The following is a 10,090-nucleotide window of genomic DNA, read 5'->3' as shown; positions in this document are numbered from 1 at the left end:
GTTTGTTTTTGTATTTTTTTTTTTTTTTTTTTTTTTTTTTGGTTAATCCTCACCTGAGGATATTTTTTCATTGATTTTTAGAGAGTGAAGGGAGAGGGGGAGACAGAGAGAAACATCAATGTGAGAGAGACACATTGGTTGCCTCCTACACACACCCCCACCAGGGCCAGGGTACCTACCTGCAACCGAAGTTTAAGTACATGCCCTTGACCAGAATCGAACCTAGGACCCTTCAGTCGCTCCATCCACTAAGCCAGTGGTTCTCAACCTTCCTAATGCTGCGACCCTTTAATACAGTTCCTCATGTTGTGGTGACCCCCAACCATAAAATTATTTTCGTTGCTACTTCATAACTGTAATTTTGCTACTGTTATGAATGGTAATGCAAATATCTGATATGCAGGATGTATTTAGGCGACCCCTGTGAAAGGGTCGTTCGACCCCCAAAGGGGTAGCGACCCACAAGTTGAGAACCGCTGCACTAAGCCAAACCGGCAAGGACCAGATCTTCTGATTTTAATTTCATGCCTCTGTCTCTACATTACACTGCCTCTCAAAAAAAACCCCAAATAAAGTTATTTCATTACTGCCTCCCATACATTTCAGTTCTTTCCTCTTTTTCTCCTTAAGGCACTCCTCAGCATTATTTGGGTCTCTTAGCCCAGTTCAGCCTTACTAGCTTCCTACTTAGCTTAGATCCCATGGTCAATTATATCCCAACAGTCTCTCTTATATCTTCAATTATCTCCTCCCCTCATCCATCTTCAATATAACCTCTTTGCTTTGTTCCTGGCTGCAGAACACTGCCAGAGAAAAACTATGTAAAACATGCAAATTATAAATTTGTAAGTTCCGATCTCAGATGAAGCCCTGCTCAGCATCCTTTCACTTACTGTGAAACCCTTCTTGTTCCCAGTTCCCAGAGTATTTATAATAAACTTTCAGCACTCTCATGTCCCCTAGCTTTCCTTCATCAATTCCATGCTTAAAAAGTAACCTGTTTACTTCATACCCTCCCCCCAAAAAAGTCCTTACATCTGACTTCTCCCCTTCATATCCAAACATATCTAATTCTCACTTTTACACAACTCATAACTTTCTGAGGTATAGCACAGATGTCTACTCTTTTCCAGTGTTAATTCCCCAACCAACTGTTCTTAATCTCACTTCTTCCCAATTCATACAATTTATTCGATTACTTATTCCCTCACACTAATTTAATCTCATTGGCCCATCAAAGAAAGTTCAAGCACTAAATTTAAGTTCTTTCTCTCAACTCTATCTCCTCAAGCTACTTCTTACCTCCTCTTCATTGGTAAACTTCTAGTCTCTTTAGTCTACCTCCTTAGCAATGTCTTCCATTTCCAGCACTCACTTGGCTCTGGAAAACCTAAAGAATGGCCTGATTTTTAAATTCAATTGCTTATATTCAGTCTTCACTTAACCTGATCTCACTGCCTTCAAAAGTCAATGAAAATAATAAATGTAGATGGAATGAAAGAATTAGAAAGTTACCATGTTTAATCATCCAATACAATGAGTGATTCAAACAAGGTTCATTAATGGATGCTAAATCCACTGGTTTAAAGGGTTGTTAGGAAGAGGATATTTACATGTCTACAAAGTATCATCCTATGAATTATTTAAATAAACAGTCAAGAGATCTATTAGTTCCCACCTTTACCAAGTGATCAAGCTTGAATCACCAACAGGGGGACAGGCTTATGTTATGTGCTTCTTGAAGTGATAAAATGGTAAGTATACATATGATCTTTGTGGTATTCTTTTTTTTTTCCAATTTTTTTTCTTTATTTTTATTTAAGAGAGGAAGGGAGAGGGAGAGAGAGATGGAAACATCAGTGAGAGAGAATCACTGATCGGCTGCTTCCTGCATGCCGCACACTGGGGATGGAGCTTGCAACACAGGCATGTGCCCTGACTGGGAATCGAACCCGTGACCTCCTGGTTGATCGGCTGACACTCAACCACTGAGCCATGCCGGCCAGGCCTTTGTGGTATTCTTGCCAGAAATATCTAATCATGAAGAAAAAGATTAATTCAGAATATGGAATATACTTGAGGACAAATGCCTTTACTTTTCAAAAGAGAACACAAGGAAAAGAGGGAGGCAGTGGGACTAGTCCAGATTGAGGGAGACTAAAGAGACATAACAACCAAATGTGTGAACCATGACTGAATCTTGTATTGAGGTTGGGGGGAGCTATAAAGAATTTTGAGACAAATAAGAAAATTCTAAGTATGGACTCAATGTTAAATAATGTTGTTGAGCAACTGTTGTTATTTTTAGATGTCATATGGTATTGTGGTTGTGTAAGACAATATCCCAGTAATAGGAAGATGCATACTTACGTATGTGTAGGGGTGAAGCATCATGATATCTACATTCTGTTTTCAGATTTGACAAAAGGAAAATGTGTGTGTGGAGGTCTTCACTCTACTATCCTTTTGACCTTTCTGTGGGTTTAAAATTTTTGAATAATAATAAACCAATGAAAGTTTACCAAGAACTGAAAATAAGTAGAAATGTGACAGACAAATGGAAGGGAGCAAGAGCGTGACAAGAAAAACATTCCAGGAACAGGAAACTATGTGCAAAGGCTTGGAGGGAAGAGAGATCCTATTGCCAGAAACTACAAGTAAGTCAGTATTTCTGAGAAAGTTATATACAGTGGGGCCTTGACTTACGAGTGTCCCGACTAACGAGTTTTTTGAGATACCAGCTGTCTCTCGGCCGATTTTTTGCATTGAGTTGACAGAGTAATTTGAGTTAACGAGCTCCTTAACAAGCTCAGTCTAGGAACGAATTAAACTCATAAGTCAAGGCCCCACTGTATTGGGGGGAAGGAGGTAGTTATGGAGAGACATTAAACTGGAGAGATAAGTTGAGAAAATAAATGAATTTATAAATTTGTTAGAAATAATAAGGAATACGGATTTCATCTTAAGAATAAAAGTCACAGAAATAATTTAGTTGCCCTTTAGAAAGATCCCTGATTATAGCACAGAGAATGTATGTACTAATATTAGAGAAATCTAAGACTAGAAGAGACCAGATAGTAAACATGCAATAATCTAGTTGAGAGATGAGTGTAGTCTAATGTTAGATAATGGTAGAAAAGATGTAGAAAACTTGATAGATTCCAGATCATTCTGCAGTTCTAACCTCTTTTCAGTATCTCACACCCAAATTTATAACTGCCTACTGGGCATCTTCCCTTACAAGTCTCACAGATACCTAAAATTCAATACACCCAAAACTTAAACTCATCTACCATCTTTACTCCTCTCTTCCACCTGCCAATAATTTAATCCTTCTCTAGCTAGTTAATGGCAACCCCAATTATGCAGTTTACCAAGCTGGCAACTGTAGAGCAGAAGTTCTCAACCTGTGGGTCGCGACCCCTCTGGAGGTCGAATGACCCTTTTACGGGGGTCACCTAAGACCATGGGAAAACACTTATATAATTACATATTGTTTTTGTGATTACTCACTATGCTTTAATTATGTTCAATTTGTAACAATGAAATTGGGGGTCACCACAACATGAGGAACTGTATTAAAGGGTCGCGGCATTAGGAAGGTTGAGAACTACTGCTGTAGAGCCTCTTGACTCTCTCTAACCTCTTTACATTCTTCAATTTCTATACCAACTTGGACTGTCCGTTGGATTCTACTTCCAAAATTCATTACAAATTCATGACTTGCTCTCCATTCCAACTGCCACTTCTCTAGTTCAGTTTTATTTGCGGATTAGACTACTGTGAGAGTCTCCTACCAAAAGTCTTTCTCTGTTCCTAATCTCAACTTCAGAATCATCTTTCTAAAATTCAGATCTGATTAGATAACTCTCTTTAAGTATTCTTTGACAGTGGTATATATCAAGTCTATCAAGTCTAAAATCTTCACAACTGAGCCCAATCTACCCTTCAGGTTAGCCAACTTGAAAGAAAAAACACACAAACAAACCAGGGCATCAACTTTCTTGACATAATTATTTTGATTTCTAAATTTTACTTTACATACTCCACAGGAAAAAACTCATAAAGTATGATGCATCATTACAATATTCATATACAAACACCCACTCTCTGAACTTCCTTTCAGTCAAAAAGCCAACTATTTGAACATAAAATTTTCCCCCTGAAAAATTCCCACTTTCTATAATCCAATTTTTAAGTCCGCCATATTTTTTTAAATTTATTTTTATTTATTTTAGAGAGGGAGAAAGAGAAGGAGAGACGGAGTGGGGGTGGGGGAGGAGAGAAAGAGATAAAAATAGAGGTAGACATAGAGATAGAGATAGAGGAAAAAAAACATGGTTTGCTTGTCTGCGGCAGATGCCCCAACAGGGATCAAACAGGCAATCTAGGTATGTGAGCTGACCAGGAATCAAACCCAAGACCTTCCAGTACACAAGATAGAAGATACTCCAACCAACTGAGCCACATTGGCCAAGGCAAGTACACCATATATTAAGTTCACCACTTGACTTATTCTGAATACCGTCTCAAACTATTCTACCCTGAATAGCTCCAGCTCTGCTTACCTGCAGTCTTACTTTTGTATGACTATGAAGGAGAGTTACCCGGTTAACAAAATTGTAAGAGATTAGATTTCCCCCCATTCATTTCATGTATTTTAGTTAATTCAATTTTATTTATTTTTTTTAATATATTTTATTGATTTTTCACAGAGAGGAAGGGAGAGAGATAGAAAGCCAGAAACATCGATGAGAGAGAAACATCGATCAGCCGCCTCCTGCACATCCCCCACTGGGGAAGTGCCCGCAACCCAGGTACATGCCCTTGACCGGAATCGAACCCGGGACCCTCCAGTCCGCAGGCCGACGCTCTATCCACTGAGCCAAACCGGTTTGGCAAGTTAATTCAATTTTAAATGCTACAGAACAAACTATGGACCACTGGACATGTTGAAAAATAAACGCATTTTTTTTGTGTGTGTAAAAAGATGTTGAAAAATAACAGAAAAGGAAACAAGTCTAAAAAGATAGATTTTACAAATAGTGGGTAGGTTTAAAACCTTTGTTCAGGCAAATCTTCACATTTGAAGAGCACTTATCAGTGGTAGAAAAAAAACCCTTCAGACCTAAAGGAAGGCATGAATAGCAAATGAAGACAGAAAGAATTATTCCCAACAAGGGAATTAATCCAGATAACTGTAGCTTACTCTCAAAAAAGGGTTAAAATATTTTTGTACAAATAAGTAACTTCTGCAAAATTTAATTCTGAAATTATATGTTTTCAAATAGCATATTTTGAAAACAAGGTAACCTTTTCTTGATAACTTAATTTCACCATTATAATAATCAGTTTTATACTCTTTTATAACAGTGATACTCTCAGGTGCTACTAAGGGAAATCAGTTTGTCCTTATATTAAAGAGCTTCTAATTATGGTAATAATACTAGTTCTTTTGCTAGTTTATCAATATATTTTTAGAATTTCTCTCTTCTCTCTAGAGAGGCTGTTAGCAGTCACTGTACTCTGCCTTGCTATCTATATTATTCCTGCCTTTGGCACCTTTTCTATCCCCTTCTATTTTGATTCTTCTGAAACAAGTAACTAACTTTTTTAAATTGAGGTATCTATATATATAAAAACCTAACTGACCATCGCACCCAAACAGATGACCAAACAGGCTGTGTGGGGCAACCAGGCCGGCAGGAGAGTTAGTGAGGGACAGCCAAACAACTGAGCAGCAGGCTGCATGGGGCAACAAGGCCGGCAGAGGGATTAGTGAGGGACGGCCAAACAACTGAGTAGTGGGCTGTGTGGGGCAACAAGGCCGACAGGGGGGTTAGTGAGGAACAGCCAAACAACTGAACAGCAGGCTGCAAAGATGGTGGCACCTTAAGCCAATAAGGAGGGCATCTGCTAATTGACTGCCACACCCTCAAAGATGGCAGTGCCCACAGCCACAAGATGGCACCACCCAGTCCCCTCAGCCCTACTGGGATGGCAGGCCCGCAGCAAGGCCAGGCCCACCCCTAGACAGGCCCGGCCTCTCCGCACGCCTGCCTCTGGAGTCCCCCAGTGCCTTCAGCCCCCCAGCTGCCCAGAGCCGCCTGAGGCACAGGTAACTAGGGCCGGCCAAGGCTTGTGCTGCCGGCAGTGGCAGCAGCAGAGGTGATGGGGCGTCGCCTTCCCCTCATAACCCGGTCACCTCCTGCCCCTGAGGGCTCCCAGACTGTGAGAGGGGGCAGGCCGGGCTGAGGGACCCCCACTCAGTACATGAATTTTCATATACCAGGCCTCTAGTAATTGATATAACAATGGTTTCAGGTATAGTAACTAACTATTACACACAGGTGTTTTATAGTTGACATAGCACCTTAACACTCATTTCCTCATTCAATTCTCACAATAACCTTATAATGCAGTAATTATCATTATTCCTATTTTATAGATGAGAAAATTGAGGCTCAGAAAGATTGAATAATTCACCTAAGGTCATAAAGCAGGTACATAGCAAAAGTGATCCCATTGTCAATCTTTTCTTCTTTCACCACCAAATTGAGCTAATAAAAACAAATTAAAGAGCCAAAACTGGGGCCTATAAGAAAAAAAGATGACATTCATGTATAAGTTTTGAAATATTTTGGACATTAATTTTAAAACAGCCTACTTCTCTTTTCTTTGGCAGTTGATGCTACCATGAAAAAAAAAACTTCTAGATAAACTACTACTATACTGTGTTTATTTCCAATTTCAAAAAAAAAACCTATGCTCCAGTAACCAACAATTCAAAACATAATAGTTCAAATTTACAGTAAAATAAAGCTGCCATTTCCAGGGAAACATTTTTTTTCTTCACAGAGGAGGTAGAAGAGGGTAAGCGGGGATAAATGGTGATGGAAGGAGACTTGGCTTGGGGTGGTGAATACACAGTATAATATATAGGTGATGTATTATAGAATTGTACACCTGAAACCTATATAATTTCATTAACCAATGTCGCCCCAATAAATTCAATAAATAAATTTTTCTTCAGGTTTGAAGACAAAACAAACTAAAGAATACCTTCATTTAGAGAAAGACAAATATCACATGATCTCACTTATATATGGAATCTAATGAGCAAAATAGATCCAGAGACCTAATAGTAGAAGCATGAGATAGACTGTGGAATCTCAGAGGGAAGGCGGAGGTGGGTGGGTGAGATCAGGTGGGTGGGGGAGGTGGATGGGAAGAGCTCATCCACCTTGTATGAACTTGTATGCATATATGCATAACAGACAATATGGGGCAGGGGATGGGGTGTGCTAGAAGGGGTCAATGGAGGAAAATGGGGGACATATGTAATACTTTCAACAATAAAGATTTAATTTTTTTAAAAAAGAATATCTGGCAAATAAATAAATAAATAAATAAATAAATATATCTGTGTCGAGTCATAGATTTCCTTTTACTTTTCTCTCAACTGCCTCCCCCTACAAAGAAAGTTGCTAGAGAACCTAAAGGGTTAATCTGATCCACCAATCAGTTTCCACAGAGTATTTTGCCACCAGCTCAGGCCCTTACCAAAATCATGCAAACCATGGTTTAGAACTTTAGAACAATACTACTGCCATTTCGGGTCAGATAATTCTTTGTTGCGTGGGTAAGGTAAGATATGTTCTGTTCAATGTAGGATGCTTATCAACATTTCTTGGCTGGATGCCAACAGCACCCCACCTTCAACTGTGATAATAAAAAATGTTTCCAGACACTGCCAGATGTCCCTTGGAGGCAAAATCACTCCTGCTTGAGAACCACTGGTTTAGATGTTAGGGCCCTGGGTCTTTAAAAAAGGAGGTCTCCAACCAGCCCTGTTAATTACAATTTCATTTTTAAAATTTGGATTTTTAAAATTAAGATGGTAATAGTTCAAGAAGATACTTAAATAATATATATGCCAGCCTCTTTAGATTAAAGCATTTTTAGAGGATTTTGTAACATGGATTTCACATATGTGTATAGATTAGTCCTCCCTCTGCTAGTAAAATGTCCAGTTCTCTCCCTCCTCTGCTAGTAAAATGTCAAATACAGTACATACACACATGCATGAATGCATACATATACAAGAGAACCTAAACAATTCTAACTTACAAATCCCTATTTCTTGCCCTTCATGACCACATTGTGGTCCATGAGCCATGCACCCCAGAGATTCAAGCTTCCACTCTTCAGATTTCCTGCCATCTATTTGTGAAGCAAGCAGGAAATAAGCTGATGACCTTTAAGGTATTTTCCTACCTTAATATCCTAATACTCTCAGGTTTTACTTATTGACAAAAATATTCTTTCAGCTTTTACTTACTGACTCCCAGCTGACAGACCGCCTCTTACAATCACTGAAGCCATTCATGCTTTTTTCTTTCTCCACATGTATATTAATCTATGCTGAATATAACCAAAAAATATGTCAGTTGTTTAAAGCATCGCTTAATACCAGTGACCAGTTGCTTATTCTGACTCAAATATTTTTAACATGTGAATTTTAAAACAAAAACTTCTCAAGCTATGAGCTGATACCATTTATATGAATGAACCACAGAGGCAAATATTGAGATGAAAAGTAGATCCGTAGTTGCTGAGGTCTGGGGTGGAGTGGGGAGAATGGGGAGTAACTGCTAATGATGAGCAGTTTTCTTTTTGGAGTGATGAAATGTTCTAGGATTGATTATGGTGATAGTTGTACAACTTTGTAAAAAGCTAAAAGCAGGAAAAATTAGTTTATCAATTTTTATTGATAGAAAAAATGTGATTAAGGACAAATTCTGCACATTTGGCCATTTCATGAGTTACAAGATTTTATTTTAATTCTGAAATTATTAAAAACATAATACCTATTCAGAAATAAATATTAACTTCTCTAGAAAGTCAATATATGCAAATTAATCATCTTTTCCTAGTAAACCTTGGATGATTTGAAAGCAATAAAAAACACTTCAGAAAGCTAAAGGCTAAAGTAACAATACAAAATATATTAACATGGTCAACAACAAGAGAACGTGGACAGTCTATAGTTCTGTTGTGATACATTCTTTATAAAGAAAACCATTCAAATACATGTCATTTCTTTTAAAAGTGATCCTCAGACTACAATGTCTGTCCTGGTGATGTAATAATTCTGAAGTTTCCAGAGCATAATTTAAAAATAGCCAAATCACATTAAATTGCAAACATCTAATCTCCAAAACCACAACTATCAACTACCCCAAATTTGCACATATTGATATTTTTTTACCCGAACCTATTATGAACAATGATGATCACAATGAACCACCAAGTAATACCTCCTGGTAGGAAAGCGGGACTCTGACTACAATATGAATACAGTCAAACACACAAATCCCATTATCCTTCCTGTTCTACCATAAATGCTTAGAAATGACCAAGGCTCTCAGGTACTCTTCCAATTAGAACTCCCCATAAAGTCAACCTGAATGTCCATCAAAAGCTTCACTTTTCACAGTCACACGCTTCCCAGTCTGCCATCCCATCATCACTGGCCTTGTAAACATGTACCATGAAGATTGCCCTGGGGTTTGACCAATCAGAAATAGAGCCAATTAAAAAACAACAACACTCCAAACATTTTAACTCTTCGAAAGTAAGGAAAGCCTCAATTAAAAAAATAATAATAAATAAAGCTGGTTAAAGGGGAATTTTTTAAAAATGCAAGCCGGCAGGGCCAAAACTCTATAAATATACCATCCTGGATTCGGCACACGGACAGACCGAATGGTCAATTAGAGACCGAATGGTCAATCACAAGGGGCACAAGCTCCCTCGTCGGCGGCGGAGAGGGCCTGCCCTTGCATCAAAGCAGCAGAACTGAAGGACATTAATTATTGAACAAAATTCTGCGAGCTAAATTGTCAAACTGCACAACACTGAGTTATCCCGTGGGTGAGCCTTCTCCAGGAAGAAAAATGATTTTTTTAAATTTAAATTATTCCAATAGCATCAAAAGGGGGCTATGGGCCCGGCTGTACAAAGAAAGTTTGGGGGCCGCGTCGAAGGAGGGGGTGGGAGCGCCAGAGCCCGGACCCCGCGAGAACGG

The 10,090-nt window shown here is 38.7% G+C and overlaps 1 protein-coding gene across 5 annotated transcripts in view; it reads right to left on the bottom strand.

The window, feature by feature from the left end:
• Window positions 1–8,413, bottom strand: part of VPS54 (VPS54 GARP complex subunit) — a 110,459-nt gene extending 102,046 nt beyond the window's left edge. For 2 of the 5 annotated variants that reach the window (XM_015557888.1, XM_015557889.1), the window contains exons 1-3: window positions 8,278–8,412; window positions 6,487–6,595; window positions 1,303–1,381 (exon numbers count right to left, since the gene is read on the bottom strand). The gene's annotated coding sequence lies outside the window, so the exon portion shown is untranslated. Of the gene's footprint in view, window positions 1–1,302; window positions 1,382–6,486; window positions 6,596–8,277 lie in introns of all 5 variants that reach the window. The other 3 variants (XR_001512278.1, XM_015557890.1, XM_006778541.2) reach the window with 3 other exon arrangements.
• Window positions 8,414–10,090: the final 1,677 nt, after the last annotated feature.

The sequence above is a fragment of the Myotis davidii genome, unplaced genomic scaffold (assembly GCF_000327345.1).
Source record: "Myotis davidii unplaced genomic scaffold, ASM32734v1 scaffold6, whole genome shotgun sequence".
Lineage (NCBI taxonomy): Eukaryota > Metazoa > Chordata > Mammalia > Chiroptera > Vespertilionidae > Myotis > Myotis davidii.
The sequence above is the reverse complement of the archived record's forward strand: the minus strand, read 5'-3'. Positions and strand labels throughout refer to the sequence as shown.